Raw genomic sequence first — 17,291 nt, forward strand, 5'->3', positions numbered from 1 at the left:
CCTTGGGACTCGGCCAGCTCGGTCAGTAGTGGTGCTACTGAGCCACTCTTGGTGGTGGACATTGTAGTCCCCCACCCAGAGTACATTCTATGCCCTTGCCACTCTCAGTGCTTCCTCCACGTGGTGTTCAACATGGAGGAGTACTGATTCATCAGCTGAGGGACGGCGGTAGGTGGTAATCAGCAGGAGGTTTCATTGTCCATGTTTGACCTGGTGCCATGAGACTTCATGGGGTCCGGAGTCGACGTTGAGGCTTCCCAGGGCAACTCCCTCCCGACTGTATACCACTGTGCTGCCACCTCTGCTGGGTCTGTCCTGCCGGTGGGACAGGACATACCTGGGGATGGTGATGGCAGTGTCTGGGACATTGTCTGTAAGGTATGATTCCGTGAGTATGACTATGTCAGTAAAATGGATTTTGAAGTTAATTCTTGTAGAGATTTGATTCTCTTTGCCTCGAGTTGTCTTCAGACCATTCTCCAGACAAGCAACTTGCTGCTCAGCCTCTTTGGGAGCAACTTTGGCACAAGCCCCCAGATGTTAGTAAGAAGGACTTTGCAGGGTCGACAGAGCTGGGTTTGCTGTTGTTGTTTCCGGTGCCTAGGTCGATGCCGGGTGGCCCGTCCGGTTTCATTCTTTTTTATTGATTTCGTAGCAGTTAGATACAACTGAGTGGCTTGCTAGGCCATTTCAGAGGGCATGTAAGAGTTAACCACATTGCTGTGGGCCTGGAGTCACATGTAGGCCAGACCAGGTAAGGACAGCTGATTTCCTTCCCTGAAGGACATCAGTGAGCCACTTGATTGCACTTGAAAAGGTGGTGGTGAGCGGCCTTCTTGAACTGCTGCAGTCCTTCGGGTATAGGTACACCCATAGCGCTGTTAGGGAGGGAGTTCCAGGATTTTGACCTAGTGACAGTGAAGGATACCAAGTCATATAATACCAAGTCAGGATGATGTGTGGCTTGGAGGGGAATTTGCAGGTGGTGGTATTCCCATGCATCTGCTGTCCTTGACCTTCGAGGTGGTAGAGGTCACGGGTTTGGAAGATGCTTTCGAAGGAACCTTGGTGAGTTGCTGCAGTGCATCTTGTCGATGGTACACACTGCTGCCACTGTGTGTCAGTGGTGAAGAGAGTGAATGTTGAAGGTGGTGGATGGGGTACCAATCAAGCACCTGCTTTGTCCTGAATGGTGTTGAGCTTCTTGATTGTTGTTGGAGCTGCACCCATCCAGGAAAGTGGAGAGTATTCCATTGCACTCATGACCTTGTACATGATGGACAGGCATTGGGGAGACATGAAGTGAGTTACTCGCCACAGAATACCTAGCCTCTGACCTGCTTTTGTAGCTACAGCATTTATGTGACTAGTCCAGTTCAGGTTCAGGTCAATGATGACCCCCAGGATGTTGATAGTGGGGGATTAAGAGATGATAATGCCATTCTATGTCAAGGGGAGATGGTTAGATTCTCTCCTGTTTCAGATGGTCATTGCCTGGCAGTTCTGTGGCCTGAACGTTACTTGCCACTTATCAGCACAAGCCTGGATGTTGTCCAGGTCTTGCTGCATCTGGACACGGACTGCTTCAGTATCTGAGGAGTCGCAAATGGTGCTGAACATTGCGCAATCATCAGCGAACATCCCCATTTCTGGCCTTATGATAGAGGGAAGGTCATTGATGAAGCAGTTGCAGATAGTTGGGCCGAGGACACTACCCTAAGGAACTCCTGCAGTGAAGTCCACAACCATCTTCCTTTGTGCTCGGTCTGACTCCAACCAGCGGAGAGTTTTTCCCCTGATTCCCATCAACTCCAGTTTTGCTAGGGCTCCTTGATGCCGCACTCGGTCAAATGCTGCCTTGATATCAAGGGCAGTCTCTTTGATGATAAAGCACCATCACTGATCTGACACTCACAGCCACCAATTCAGACACTAGGACTATGAATGTACCAGCTCACTGAAGGACGAGAACTGTAAGGTAAATCTATGCCCAGTTGTTTTACAAATTCTTTTGCTCTCGAATTATGAAATTGACCGTGACTCGATAGATTCTAAATTCAATTTATTGTTTGATTTTAGCATTTAAACATAGGATGAATAGGTTATAATATTATAGCTGATAGTTCCTTTTACTTAAAATCACACTACAGGTGATCAGCTCTTACCTTCCGGGAGCGGAGCGGAGAGGAGCTCTTCCAATGTGCCGGAGGTTTGAAAAAAAAGGCAAACAGTGATGTCAGTGGAGAGCTGCAAGGTGATTGGGTGGTGAGTAGCAGCTGATAGAATATCTTAAAAAAATAAGGGGAAAGTTGTTTTTTTGTTGGAAAAAAAAATCTCTGGTGATAAGATGAGTACTACTAAAGTGTTTTTTTCAGGACTTTAGATTGAAGTGGGTAGAACAAGGCCCCTAGTATAATTAGTATTTTAATTAAGAGAGTAACTAATTAACCTAAGGGTAAGTCATGGCAGGAGAGCTCAGCCCCGTGGTATGTTCCTCCTGCGCTATGTGGGAAATCAGGGACGCTTCCAGTGTCCCTGACGACCATGTGTGCAGGAAGTGTATCCATCTGCAGCTACTGGCTACCGGCATTACGGAGCTGGAGCTGCGGGTGGATTCACTGTGGAGCATCCGCGATGCTGAGGAAGTCATGGATAGCACGCTTAGTGAGGTGGTCACACCACAGGTAATGGCTGCACAGGCAGAAAAGAGATGGGTGACCACCAGAGGGAGTAGTGCGCACAGGCAGGTCATGCAGGAGTTCCCTGTAGCCATCCCCCTCTCAAACAGATATAATGCTTTGGATACTTTTTGGGGGGGATGACCTCCCAGGGGAAAGCAGCAACAGTCAAGTTTGTGGCACCACGGAGGGCTCTGCTGCACAGCAGGGGAGGAAAAGAGTTGGAAGTGGTATAGTGATAGGGGATTCTATCATAAGGGGTGCAGATAGGTGTTTCTGTGGCCACAAACGAGACTCCAGGATGGTATGTTGTTTCCCTGGTGCTAAGGTCAAGGTTGTCTCGGAGCGGCTGCAGGACATTCTGAAAGGAGAGGGTGAGCAGCCAGAGGTCGTGGTCCATATTGGTACTAACGACATAGGCAGGAAGAGAGATGAGGTCCTGCAAAGTTAATATAGGTAGTTAGGCAGAAGGTTAAAAAGCAGGACCTCTAGGGTTGTAATCTCAGGATTACTCCCTGTGCCATGTACTAGTGAGGGTAGGAATAGAAGGATTAGGCAAATGAATGCATAGCTGAAGAGCTGGTGTAGGCGGGAGGGCTTCAGCTACTTGGATCATTGGGATCTCATCTGGTGCAGAGGTGACCTGTACAAGAAGGAGGGGTTGCACTAAACTGGAGGCGGACCAATATCCTTGCGGGGAGGTTTGCTAGTACTACTCGGGAGGGTTTAAACTAGTCTTGCAGGGGAGTGGGACCCAAAGTAGTAGTCTCTCTGATGAGATAGTTGAGGCAAATGTAGAGGTTAAAGCAAGCAAGTCCAGTAGGCAGGCCGGGCAGGGGCAGGACAGGGAGCATGGAAGGTCTGGTAGGCTAAACTGCTTTTACTTTAATGCAAGAAGCCTTACAGGTAAGGCAGATGAGCTCAAAGCATGGATCGGTACATGGGATTGTGATATTATAGTTATTACGAAAACGTGGTTGAGGGATGGGCAGGACTGGCAGCTCAATGTTCCGGGGTACCGATCTTTCCGGCGTTACAGAGGTGGAGGGAAGAGAGGAGGGGGAGTTGCACTATTGATTAGGGAGGACATCACGGCAGTATTTAGAGAGGATATCCCGGGGGGAATGTCCAACGAGGCCATATGGGTAGAACTTAGAAATGAGAAAGGGGTGATCACTTTGATGGGATTATACTATAGGCCCCCCAATAGTCAGAGGGAAGTGGAGGAGCATATATGTAGGGAAATCACAGATAGGTGTAGGAATTATAGGGTTGTAATAGTAGGTGATTTTAACTTCCCTAATATTGACTGGGACTGCCTAAGTGCTAAGGGATCAGATGGGGATGAATTTGTTAAGTGTGTCCAGGATAGTTTTCTGAAGCAGTATGTGGATGGCTCTACTAGAGAAGGGGCTACACTCGACCTTCTCTTAGGAAATGAGGATGGACAGGTGGTTGATGTGTCAGTGGGGAAGCACTTTGGGATCAGTGACCATAACTCTATTAGCTTCAAGATAGTTATGGAAAAGGATAGGACTGGTCCTCAGGTTGAAGTCCTAAATTGGGGGAAGACTAATTTTGATGACATCAGACAGGAACTCTCAAAAGTTGAATGGGAGAGGCTGTTTACAGGTAAAGGGACGTCTGGCAAGTGGGAGGCTTTTAAAAGTGAGATAAGAAGAGTTCAGGGCCAGCATGCTCCTGTTACATGGAAGGGCAAGGCTGGCAAGTTTAGGGAACCTTAGTTGACGAGGGATGTTGAGGGTCTGGTCAGGACAAAGAAGGAGGCATATGTCAGGTATTGGCAGCTGGGATCGAGCGAGTCCCTCAAGGAGTATAGGGGATGTAGGACTACACTTAAGAAGGAAATTAGGAGGGCAAAAAGGGGCCATGAGATTTCCCTGGCAGATAAGATAAAGGAGAATCCTAAAAGATTCTATAAGTATATTAAGAGTAAAAGGATAGCTCGGGAGAGAGTAGGACCCCTTAAGGATCAGTGTGGCAATCTATGTGAGGAGCCACGGGAAATGGGCGAGGTCTTAAATTAATATTTCTCATCCATATTTACCATGGAGAAGGTCATGGAAGCTAATGAGTTCAAGGGAGGGGACATCGATATCCTGGAGCATATCAACATTACAAAGGAGGAGGTGTTGGAGGTTTTGAAGCGCATTAAGGTGGATAAATCCCCAGGGCCTGACCAGGTGTATCCTAGGATGCTATGGGAAGCAAGGGAGGAGATTGCTGGGGCCCTGGCAGAGATTTTTGTATCATTGTTAGCCACGGGTGAGGTACTGGAAGACTGGAGGATAGCTAATGTTATGCCTTTATTTAAGAAGGGCAGCAGGGATAAGCCAGGGAACTACAGGCCGGTGAGCCTCACATCAGTGGTGGGAAGGTTATTGGAAGGGATTCTGAGAGACAGGATCTATATGCATCTGGAAAGGCATGGTCTGATTAGGGATAGATGGGAAATCATGTCTCACGAATTTGATTGAGTTTTTCAAGGAGGTGTTCAAGAGGATTGACGAGGGCAGGGCGATAGAAGTTGTCTACATGGACTTTAGCAAGGCCTTTGACAAGGTCCCGCATGGTAGGTTGGTCCAGAAGGTTCGAACACATGGGATCCAGGGTGAGCCAGCAAATTGGATACAAAATTGGCTTGGTGAAAGGAGGCAGAGGGTGGTAGTGGAGACAAAAACAAGAAATGCTGGATTCACTCAGCAGGTCTGGCAGCATCTGTGGAAAGAGAAGCAGAGTTAACGTTTCGGGTCAGTGACCCTTCTTCGGAACTGGTGGTAGTGGAGAGTTGTTTTTCAGATTGGAGGCCGGTGACCAGTGGTGTGCCGCATGGGTCGGTGCTGGGCCCTATGTTGTTTGTGATATATATTAATGACTTGAATGTGAAAGTAAAGGGCATGATTAGTAAGTTTGCAGATGACACCAAAATTGGTGATATAGTGGACAGTGAAGAAGGTTGTCGAAGGTTACAACAGGATATAGATCAACTGGGAAAGTGGGCAAGGGAGTGGCAAATGGAATTTAATGCAGACAAGTGTGAAGTGATGCATTTTGGGAAGTTAAACCAGGGAAGGACATATACAGTGAATGGCAGGGCCCTGGGGAGTGTTGTTAAGCAGAGAGACCCTGAAAGTGGCAACACAGGTCGACAGGGTGGTGAAGAAGGCATATGGCATGCTTGCCTTCATCGGCTGAGGCATTGAGTACAAGAGTTGGGACGTCATGTTACAGTTGTACATAACGTTGGTTAGGCCGCATTTGGAGTACTGTGTGCTGTTCTGGTCGCCGCACTACAGGAAAGATGTGATTAAGCTAGAGAGGGTGCAGAAAAGATTCACAAGAATGTTGCCTGGTTTGGAGGGCTTGAGTTATAATGAGAGATTGGATAGGCTGTGTCTGTTTTCCCTGGAGCGAAGGAGGCTGAGAGGGGACATGATAGAGGTATATAAAATTATGAAAGGCATAGATAGGGTAGCTAGCCAGAGTCTGTTTCCCATGTGGGGGTGACTAAAACTAGAGGGCATAGATTTAAGGTGAGAGGGAGGAGGTTGAAAGGGGATCAAAGGGGTAAATTTTTCACACAAAGAATCGGAGGGCGGAGTTCCAGACCGGTAAGTATAAAAAACTTACCTCGGGGATTCTCGTAGCAGACTCGGAAAGCGGAGTTCCAGAGCGGTAAGTTACCTCGGGTGGGGAAAAAAAACTGAAAAAGTGAAGTCACAGGAAAGCTGTGACCTGATTGGCTGGTAGGGAATCTGGACCGAATTTGAAAATAAAACTGATAAAAATTGATTAAAACACGAATTAATAAGTAGAGTAACTAAACCAGAGGGAGATTACTGTATTTAGTTAGCATTTAATATTTATAGTAGAAATCTAGCACTCGGGACCATACAGTTAATTATCACAATTTAGGAAGGATTTAATAAGTATTTATTTATTTTATATTAATTAACTAATTAGTGCTAGAAATGACACTTAGAGGGGTGAAGTGCTTCACCTGTGAGATGTGGGAAGTCCGTGACACTTCCAGCGTTCCGGACGACTACATCTGCAGGAAGTGTACCCAGTTGCAGCTCCTCACAGACCGCATGGATCGGTTGGAGCGGCAACTGGATGCACTTAGGAGCAAGCAGGTGGCAGAAAGTGTCATAGACAGGAGTTTTGGAGACGTGGTTACACCCAAGGTGCAGGCAGATAGATGGGTGACCGCTAGAAGGGGCAGTCAGTGCAGGACTCCCCTATGGCTATCCCCCTCTCTAACAAGTATACCGTTTTGGATACTGTTGGGGGGATGGCCTATCAGGGGAAAACAGCAGCAGCCAGAGCAGTGGCACCATGGCTGGCACTGTTGTTCAGCAGGGAGGGACAAAGTGCAGAAGAGCAATAGTTATCGGGGACTCTATAGTCAGGGGCACAGATAGGCACTTCTGTGGACGTGAAAGAGACTCCAGGATGGTATGTTGCCTCCCTGGTGCCAGGGTCAAGGATGTCTCTGAACGGACAGGGGGCATTCTGAAGGGGGAGGGTGAACAGCCAGAGGTTGTGGTACACATCGGTACCAACGACATAGGCAGGAAGAGTGATGAGGTCCTGCAGGGGGAGTTTAGGGAGTTAGGTAGAAAGTTAAAAAACAGGACCTCTGGAGTTGTAATCTCGGGATTACTCCCTGTGCCACGTGCCAGTGAGGCTAGAAGTAGGAAGATAGTGCAGCTAAACATGTGGCTGAACAGCTGGTGTAGAAGGGAGGGTTTCAGATATCTGGACCATTGGGATTTCTTCAGGGACAGATGGGACCTGTACAAGAAGGACAGGTTGCATCTAAACTGGAGGGGCACAAATATCCTGGCTGCGAGATTTGCTAGCGTCACTCGGGAGGGTTTAAACTAGTGTGGCAAGGGGGTGGGAACCAGAGCAGTAGGACAACAAGTGAAATAAATGAAGGGGAAATAGTAAATAAGGCCAGTAAGACAAAGAGGAAGAGCAGGCAGGGAGATGTTGCGGAGAACAGCTGGACTGGTGGTCTGAAGTGCATTTGTTTCAAGGCAAGAAGAAAAACAGGTAAGGCAGATGAACTTAGAGCTTGGATTAGTACTTGGAACTATAATGTTGTTGCTATTACAGAGACTTGGTTGAGGGAAGGACAGGATTGGCAGCTAAATGTTCCAGGATTTTGAAGCTTCAGGCGGGATAGAGGGGGATGTAAAAGGGGTGGAGGAGTTGCATTACTGGTTAAGGAGAATATCACAGCTGTACTGCGGGAGGACACCTCGGAGGGGTCATGCAGCGAGGCAATATGGGTTGGAGCTCAGGAGTAGGAACGGTGCAGTCACGATGTTGGGGGTTTACTACAGGCCTCCCAACAGCCAGCGGGAGGTAGAGGAGCAGATATGTATACAGATTTTGGAAAGATGTAAAGGTAACAGGGTTGTAGTGGTGGGTGATTTTAACTTCCCCTATATTGACTGGGACTCAATTAGTACTAGGGACTTGGATGGGGCAGAATTTGTTCGGAGCATCCAGGAGGGCTTCTTGAAACAATGCGTAGATCGGCCAACGAGGGATGGGGCCGTACTGGACCTGGTATTGGGGAATGAGCCTGGCCAGGTGGTCGAAGTTTCAGTAGGGGAGCATTTTGGGAACAGTGACCATAATTCCATAAGCTTTAAGGTACTTGTGGATAAGGATAAGAGTAGTCCTCGGGTGAAGGTGCTAAATTGGGGAAAGGCTAATTATAACAATATTAGGCAGGTACTGAAGAATTTAGATTGGGGACAGCTGTTTGAGGGTAAATCAACATCTGACATGTGGGAGTCTTTCAAATGTCAGTTGATTAGCATCCAGGACCAGCATGTTCCTGTGAGGAAGAAGGATAAGTTTGGCAAGTTTCAGGAAACTTGGATAACGCGGGATATTGTGAGCCTGGTCAAAAAGAAAAAGGAAGCATTCGTAAGGGCTGAAAGGCTAAGAACAGACGAATCCCTTGAGGAATATAAAGACAGTAGGAAGGAACTTAAGCAAGGAGTCAGGAGGGCTAAAAGGGGTTATGAGAAGTCATTGGCAAACAGGATTAAGGAAAATCCCAAGGCTTTTTATACATATATAAAGAGAAAGAGGGTAACCAGGGAAAGGGTTGGCCCACTCAAGGACAGAGAAGGGAATCTATGTGTGGAGCCAGAGGAAATGGGCGAGGTACCAATTGAGGACTTTGCATCAGTATTCACCAAGGAGAAGGTCTTGGTGGATGATGAGCATAGGGAAGGGAGTGTAGATAGTCTCAGTCATCTCATTATCAAAAAGGAGGAGGTGTTGGGTGTCTTGCAAAGCATTAAGGTAGATAGGTCCCCAGGGCCTGATGGGATCTACCCCAGAATATTGAGGGAGGCAAGGGAAGAAATTGCTGGGGCCTTGACAGAAATCTTTGCATCCTCATTGGCTACAGGTGAGGTCCCAGAGGACTGGAGAATAGCCAATGTTGTTCCTTTGTTTAAGAAGGGTAGCAAGGATAATCCAGGAAATTATAGGCCGGTGAGCCTTACGTCAGTGGTAGGGAAATTATTAGAGAGGATTCTTCGGGACAGGATTTACTCCCATTTGGAAACAAATGGACTTATTAGCGAGAGGCAGTATGGTTTTGTGAAGGGGAGGTCGTGTCTCACTAATTTGATTGAGTTTTTTGAGGAAGTGACAAAGATGATTGATGAAGGAAGGACAGTGGCTGTTGTCTATATGGACTTCAGTAAAGCCTTTGACAAGGTCCCTCATGGCAGACTGATACAAAAGGTGAAGTCACACGGGATCAGAGGGGAGCTGGCAAGATGGATACAGAACTGGCGCGGTCATAGAAGACAGAGGGTAGCAGTGGAAGGGTGCTTTTCTGAATGGAGGGATGTGACTAGTGGTGTTCCGCAGGGATCAGTGCTGGGACCTTTGCTGTTTGTAGTATATATAAATGATTTGGAGGAAAATGTAGCTGGGCTGATTAGTAAGTTTGCAGATGACACAAAGGTTGGTGGAGATGCAGACAGTGATGAGGATTGTCAAAGGATACAGCAGGATATAGATCAGTTGGGGACTTGGGCGGAGAAATGGCAGATGGAGTTGAATTCAGACAAATGTGAGGTAATGCATTTTGGAAGGTCTAATGCAGGTGGGAAGTATACAGTAAATGGCAGAACCCTTAGGAGTATTGACAGGCAGAGAGATCTGGACATACAGGTCCACAGGTCACTGAAAGTGGCAACGCAGGTGGATAAGGTAGTCAAGAAGGCATACGGCATGCTTGCCTTCATCGGTCGGGGCATAGAGTATAAAATAGGCAAGTCCTGCTGCAGCTGTACAGAACTTTAGTTAGGCCACACTTAGAATATTGCGTGCAATTCTGGTCGCCACACTACCAAAAGGACGTGGAGGCTTTGGAGAGGGTACAGAAGAGGTTTACCAGGATGTTGCCTGGTCTGGAGGGCATTAGCTGTGAGGAGAGTTTGGATAAACTCTGATTGTTTTCACTGGAACGACGGAGGTGGAGGGGCGACATGATAGAGGTTTACAAAGTTATGAGCGGCATGGAAAGAGTGGATAGTCAGAAGCTCTTTCCCAGGGTGGAAGAGTCAGTTACTAGGGGACATAGGTTTAAGGTGTGAGGGGCAAAGTTTAGAGGGGATGTGCGAGGCAAGTTCCATACACAGAGGGTGATGAGTGCCTGGAACTTGTTGCCGGGGGAGGTGGTGGAAGCAGGTACCATAGAGACGTTTAAGAGGCATCTTGACAAATACATGAATAGGATGGGAATAGAGGGATATGGACCCCGGAAGTGCAGAAGGTTTTAGTTTAGGCAGGCATCAAGATCGGCGCAGGCTTGGAGGGCCGAATGGCCTGGTCCTGTGCTGTACTGTTCTTTGTTCTTTGTCCTTTGTACTTCAGGTGCGGTCTAGCCAAGGTTCTATACAATTGAAGCAAGACTTCACTATTCCTGTACTCAAATCCTCTTGCGATAAAGACTAACCTAGCATTAGCCTTCTTATTGGTTAGTGCACCTGCTTGTTAGCTTTCAGTGACTTATTGACAAGGACACCCAGGACCCTTTGTACATCTACACTTTCTAATCTCTTACCATTTAAGAAATAATCTGCACATCTATTCCTCCTACCAAAGTGGATAACCTCAAATTTTTCCACATTATATTCCATCTGCCACATTCTTACCCACTCACTAAGTCTGTCCAAATCCCCTTGAACCCGCTTTGCATCTTCCTCACAACACACTTTCCCATCTAGCTTTGTGTCACCCACAAATTTGAAAATATTACATTTGGTCCCCACATCCAAATCATTGATATATATTTTGTACAGCTGGGGCCCAAGTACTGATCCTTGTGGTACACCGCTAGTCACAGTCTGCCAATGCGAGAATGTACTGGTTATTCCAACTTTCTGTTTTCTGCCTGTTCGCCAATCCTTAATCCATGCCAGTTTATTACCTCCTATCCCATGTGCTTTCATTTTGCTAACCAACCTCCTGTGGGAGACTTTTTCAAAAGCCTTCTGAAAATTCAAGTATACGATGTCCACTGACTCCCCTTTATCAATTCTGTTAGTTACATCCTCAAAAAACTCCAACAGGTTTGTCAAACATGATTTCCCATTCATAAATCCATGTTGACTATGCCCAATCAGATCATTATTATCCAAGTGTCCATTTATCACATCCGTTAAAAATAGATTCTAGCATTTTCCCAATGAATGACGTAAGGTTAAAGGTCAGTAATTCCCTGTTTTCTCTCTCCTTCTCTTAAATAGTGGGGTGACATTTGCTACCTTCCAATCTGCAGGAACTGTTCCAGAATCTATAGAATTTTGAAAGATGATCACCAATGCATCCATTATCTCCATTGCTACCTCTTTCAACACTCTGAGATGTAGAATATCAGGTCCTGGGGACTTATTAGCCTTCAGCCCCATTAATTTCTCCAATACAACCTTCTTACTGATACTAATTTCCTTCAATTCCTCATTCTCCCTAATCCCTTGTATCTCTAATTCCAGGATATTTCTTGTATCTTCCTCAGTGAAGACAGACACAAAGTAATCATTTAGTTTCTCTGCCATTTCCCTATTCCCCATTATAAATTCCCCTGACTTTGCCTATAATGGACCCACATTTGTTTTAGCCAAACGTTTCCTTTTTACGTACCCATAAAGCTTTTACAATCTGTTTTTATATTTTTTGCTAGTTTATATTCATATTCTCTTCTCCCTTTCTTTATCAGTTTCTTAGTCCTCCTTTGCTGTATTCTAAAATCCTCCCAATCCTCAGGTTTACTACTATTTCTGGCAACTTTATAGGCTTTTTCTTTTAATCTTATACAATCCTTAACTTCCTTTGCTATCCACAGTTAACTGCCTTTACATTTGGGGTTTGGACATAACATCCTTGCTTATTGGCAGTTTCATCCTGTGAGCAACACCCTGGATTAACTTCTTCTCTCCACAGAAGACACACTTTTTTTGTTGATTTATCTGGTTTTAATAAAGTTATTTTAAAACTGTAAATATGTATATAAAGGGGGCCTGAGGAATAAAGGCCCCCTCGATGTGAAAAATATAAAAGGGGCCTGGGGTATAAAGGCCACCATTAAAAAAACGAAAAAAAAAACCGGGAGTTAGATACAGAGTAAAGCTCCCCAAAAAAAAAAAAACGGGGTTAGATACAGAGTAAAGCTCCCTCGACACTGTCCCATCAAACACTCCCAGGACAGGTACAGCCCTGGGTGGGGGGTGGTTAGATACATTACAGTGGCGCAGTGGTTAGCACCGCAGCCTCACAAAAAAAGAGAAAAAAAAAGGGGTTAGATAAAAAAGAAAAAAAACCAGAATACACACTCTTCTGATCACAGAATGTCTTTGCCCTGACGTCAGGCCTCCTTGCAAGGCATGCTGGATCATTTTGGTCAAACCATGCCCAGTTTTGTTTGGCCAAGTAGTGCACGCAATTTGCTTGCGGCTGCATCTTTTACAGGTCGCAGACAAGTTGTGCTGCAGAGGACTTAGATGAGGACTTTGATGGGCGACATCTAGGAAAACACTGATGGATGTGCACACAGAAATGCTGGTGCATTCGCAGGCCTGCCTGTTGTCACTGTCAAGGAGCATGGAGGAGATTGGCCCAACACGGCACAGGACTTTCCCATCCTTTCCAGCATGAAAGTGGTGGCCAACACCATTGGGGACCCACTCACGATGCAGCATCTGGTGGCGGATGGCACAGCTTCCATTGCAAAATAGGTAGAACCAACTCAATTTCTAAGTGCTGCAGTGGAAGCTCAGACAAAGGTCATGAGATCCATGTTTGGTGCCATGAAAGCTCAGTCTACTGCTTTCATGGCTGCAGATACCAGTTCTCAAAGGGGCATGCTGGTTCTCACAACAGTCTAGCAATCTATGCTCCAGCAGATGATTAGGAATGCTGAGGCACCACCCCAGGAGAGTGGCAGTCACTCGATGGTGCACAAGCATGCTATCCTCTCTCATGATAACAACATTCGTGCACCCACCACTGTCATTCCACCAGTACCCTTGCTGTTGCTTGTCAGCCAGCCATCCCTGACTGTTGCCACCCATGCTGAGGTGGTGCAGTCTGAAACTGAGCCCTCAAGGCCCAGAGCTGCTCAAGGGTATCCTGCAAAGCCATTTGCAGTCTCCCCCACTTCAAGTTAGCAGACTTCCACCAGCCATGCTGCAGCCACTGGGGTAACTCCGTGTAGGAGCACTGGGTCAGGTAATGGTACCGGCATGCAGACACTAAGTGAATGCGCAAAGGTAATTAGTTCAGTTTTGTATGCATTATTGGAAGTGCCACTTACTTACATTTGTAATTTTGTATTGTTTGTTCACGTTGTAAAGTATTCTAAGTGGCTAAGGGCAGTTGAACCCATTTCATTTTATATATATCTGAAAAAGAAATTACAACAGGACAGCAGAGGACAGGTTAACTGAAGTGAAGTAAATCCTGTACTGCTATTCCAGTAAGCAAGGAAGATCTCTACAGGGAGAAGATGAGAAGTGAAAATAGTTCATATTAAATACAGGTTGCATTTCTACTAAGCATAAAGATATATAGTGCATTAATTTGCATGATTCTACAAAGTATAATGTGTGGAGATATAATGACCTTTATGAAAACTATTTGTCCATTAATATTACATTGGGGATTGTGATAAACAGAATCCATTTCCATGCCTTAGTGAGCTTTATAATTTTTTTGTTAGAAGTCTGGCTAAATGTTGAGTGTGAAAATCATTCAGGGCAATTATTGAAATTGAACTCATTAGTAGGTCTTCTCAGTTCCAAAATAGAAACTTCTTTCTCGGCGTTAAGAGTAGTGCAACAAACACTGAAAATAACATGTTCTTTCAGAAGGTGCTGAAGGGCACCTTGAAACAAATGGAGAAAATACATTAGTCTGAGTTACATTTCGAATGAAGGATGGTTCATGATGCTTTTTATTTTAAATATTTCCCACTGCATTAGTTAAATTGCAACCTTAGAAAATACCAACTCTTTTGGTTTCAATTCTTTTTCCATCAATTTATCTCAAAAACTGATGGAAGTTCTGCTTCAGAGGTTTTAAGTGATTTAAATGCAAAATGCTGCAAAGAATTTCAGCACAATATTGAAAAAAGCTACCTTGCTAAAGACAGCTCAAAAATCCCATTCCTTCTTAGAGCAGAAGTAGGATGTAGATTCAGCAAAAGCCCTGAAATTTGTGGCAGACACTGGATCCATCGGGTTAATGTCCATTTGGTTCAGTTGGGAATGGTGGAGTTCTTGTGCCTGCCAGCTTACTTTTTGCCACCAGTTTGTGGGCTTGTCCAGGATTTTTGTTTTGTACTATTTTGGGAATCCTGCCAGGTACATTCTGATACGACCTCTGGTCATTATCTTGACAGCAATTTGAGGACACTCAGGTGTCCACAGTTTACCAGTTCAATGATTATGCGGTCCAAGCCAAATAATATATGCACCTCAGGCCTATCCATTCCAGCTAGGGTTCATACTATGTGCACCCTACCTGCTCGCTTTTGGCTGTCATTGAATTTCTAACTCATGGATTATAGGCTGGGGCAGCAATGGCACTCGCTGCTAATCTTGAAGAAATCTGCCCACAAAGATCTAGCAATCTCTGGTATGGCTTTCCCCTTTCCTGATGTCAGTTTGAATCTGGCATCAAGTGATAGTGGTCTCCAGGTGTCCTGCAATAGCGATGTCATCAAGCAGCATAAGCAGTCAATCACATTGAAGTACTCTCACAGACAGTAAGCCAGGCAGTAAAAACCACTGAATAGCTTTGTTTTTATTTTCGTATATTTTACAGAAAGCAGAATAATTGATTGGGACATACACATGGGATTAATGTAGAAGCTAAAATATCATAAACAAACTTTAAAAAAAATTATTTTAAAAATATGTGAAATCCTTACATTCAACAAATGTAAAATTACTCTTTCATGGCCAGTGATGCTGTTTAGCAGTAACTATGCACATAGTACACCATTAAAAACTCAGTTACACCTCATTCAGTAAGGAGCAACATTTTCAAGGCTTTTTACAGCGATCCAAAGGATGTAGAAATTCAAGTTTTTGTCAGCTAATAGATTTCCAATTGATTGCCGTCTGGGGGAACAGAGGACCCTCTGGAGAAGAACAGAATCATTGACAGCAGCTTCTGGATTTCCATGTTTAACTGTGCATGTGCGGACTCCTGGGGCAGTACAGAAACAAAAGTGGGGACTGTTTCTGGGTGTCACACCCACCCCCAGGAGCATTGTGATTTTCACAGGGGTGCTCCCTTAATTGGCCTGGAGACGGGTTCGCAGGCCAATTAAGGACAGTGGGCAGGCTCTTGACGCTGGAGGACCAATCGGAGGCCTTCCAGCTTGAAAGGAGCAGCAGGCTGCAATATAGGATAAGCAAGGGAGAGGGTGCATCAAAATGGAGGCACCCTCTCTCCCACTCTTGTAAATCTTAAATTAAAAAATAGATCTTGCAGCTGTTGTAGGTTAGTCTGCTACCGTTTGTATGTTTGATTAGCCTACCTAGGAGAGATTACTGAGTCTTCAATAATTTTAACTTTAACTCATTTATTACATTTAAACTATATACAGCTTTACCTAAGTCTGTGTGACTTCTTTGAAGACATATTGGTTCCCTCCAATCTCTCTCACATGTGATCTTTTACATCATCATGTTGGGAGGCATTCCTCACATTGTCTCAAATATTAACCCTTTCAAAACCTTATACTACAGCAGCCAGGCCAGCACTGTGGGAGGAATCCTTCCACAGGGCGGCCTGCAGCTGTTCCTGCACCCAGGCACACAAGGAGGGCCTTTAGGCCTGCCTGGAGCGTGGGCCCCCTAGCCTGCCACCGGGAGGCCACCTCCAAACATCTAAACTAGCCAAAATGGCCTGGAGGCAGAATGGAGCTGGGAACTGGCACGCCAGCCGGCAGGGCTATTTTCAGCTCCTGCCTGCTTCTGTTCCTGACCCCAGTGGGGACTCAAAATCCTGCCCCAGAGGTTGCTGTCAGTTTCAGAGATATAAGGCTGAATTTAATCCAGTCGGCAGGAGCAGCAGTGGAGTGGCTGACAAATTGGGAGGGATCGCACTTGCCTGTAAACCCAATGTCATGACATCAGTTCCAGATTTTTTCAGTGACGGAAAGGTACAAGGCAGCTTTGCTGCTATGATGCAGCAGGACTGCAATTACAATTGCTGAACAATTATACTTAGCGTACATTTGCATTGGCCTGACTCAGATTTTATCGGGGGTTTCCAATTTAGTGAACGGCAAACGGGGATCATGTGCTTTCAGATCCACAGTCATTTAAAGCTGGTGGCTCAGTGCCGCTGTGCAAAGGCAGCCATGGGAAGTGTTGGATGAATGCAGGAAAAGGGGAAAAAGGGAGAGTGGCAACCATTGCCTGATTGCGGTGCAGTCCCCACAACAATAGTAGGCGCAGAGAGGTGCAGCCCTCATGGAAACCCTGCATATGAAAAGGAAGAATATGCAGGGTTACGGGGAGAAGGTAGGGGAGTGGCACTAGGTGAAATGCTTATTAGGAGAGCCAGTGCAGACACAATGGGCCAAATGGCCTCCTTCTGCTCTGTAGCAATTCTGTGATTCCGTGGGATGCTTTGAAAGGGTGGACTCTCTGTAAGGGTGGCTGCTGAGGGGTATTAGCCCATGTTCAGAGGGGATTGGCAAGGGAAGGTTCCAAAGGTAAGATCCTCTCTTCAGCAACAGTGCACAGGAGGGAGAGTAACCAGCTGGAATGGGTCTCATACACCCAGTCTTTGTAGATCTTCGCACTGCGCAGTAGAGGCTCAGAGGGAGGCAGGGCCAGGCGGTGGCTGGACAAGATGGTAAAGATTGACTGGGGAGCTACAGCAGCTGGCCGCACCATGAAGGGCTTATCTGTGGGACAGAATGTACCAGACTTGCCTCAACTACCTCCAAATGTCCAAGCGGCAGTATCAGCGAAGATTGCGGCTCTCCAGGGACGCAGTCACCAACTTTTGTGCCATGCTGCAGAA

This window comes from Heterodontus francisci, chromosome 1, assembly GCF_036365525.1.
Source record: "Heterodontus francisci isolate sHetFra1 chromosome 1, sHetFra1.hap1, whole genome shotgun sequence".
NCBI lineage: Eukaryota > Metazoa > Chordata > Chondrichthyes > Heterodontiformes > Heterodontidae > Heterodontus > Heterodontus francisci.